Source organism: Gekko japonicus, unplaced genomic scaffold (assembly GCF_001447785.1).
Source record: "Gekko japonicus isolate JY-2015 unplaced genomic scaffold, Gekko_japonicus_V1.1 scaffold1905, whole genome shotgun sequence".
Classification (NCBI taxonomy): domain Eukaryota; kingdom Metazoa; phylum Chordata; class Lepidosauria; order Squamata; family Gekkonidae; genus Gekko; species Gekko japonicus.
The window spans coordinates 19,184-19,603 of NW_015175418.1; positions in this window are offsets into that span (position 1 = coordinate 19,184).

Consider the following 420-nt stretch of genomic DNA (forward strand, 5'->3'; position numbering starts at 1 on the left):
GCCCGGCTGCCCGGCTGCTGGGGCGCGGCGGCGGCGGTGGCGAGTGCTGAAGGGACAGCTCCTGGGGGCGGGCGCTCCTCCTCCTCCTCCTCCGCCTCCTCCTCTCGCCAGGCTCCGCCTCGCCCCTCGCCCCTCGCTCGGCCGGCTCTGCAGGCGCCCCTCCCGGCGCAGCGGCCCGATCACTTCCGAGTCAGCCCGGCCAGCCGGCGCCCAGCACCAGCAGCAGCAGCAGCAGAAGGAGCAGCAGCCGTCGCGCCAGCCCCCTTGCAGGCAGCCCAGGGAGGGCGAGCGGGCGGGAAGGAGGCGCGCCGGCCGGGTCCGGGTCCGGGGAGGGCGGCTGGCCTCAGCCTCCGCCGCCGCCGCTCCTCTCCTCTCCTCTCCGCGCCCCCGGCCCAGGCAGGCAGGCCCGCAGAGCCCTCC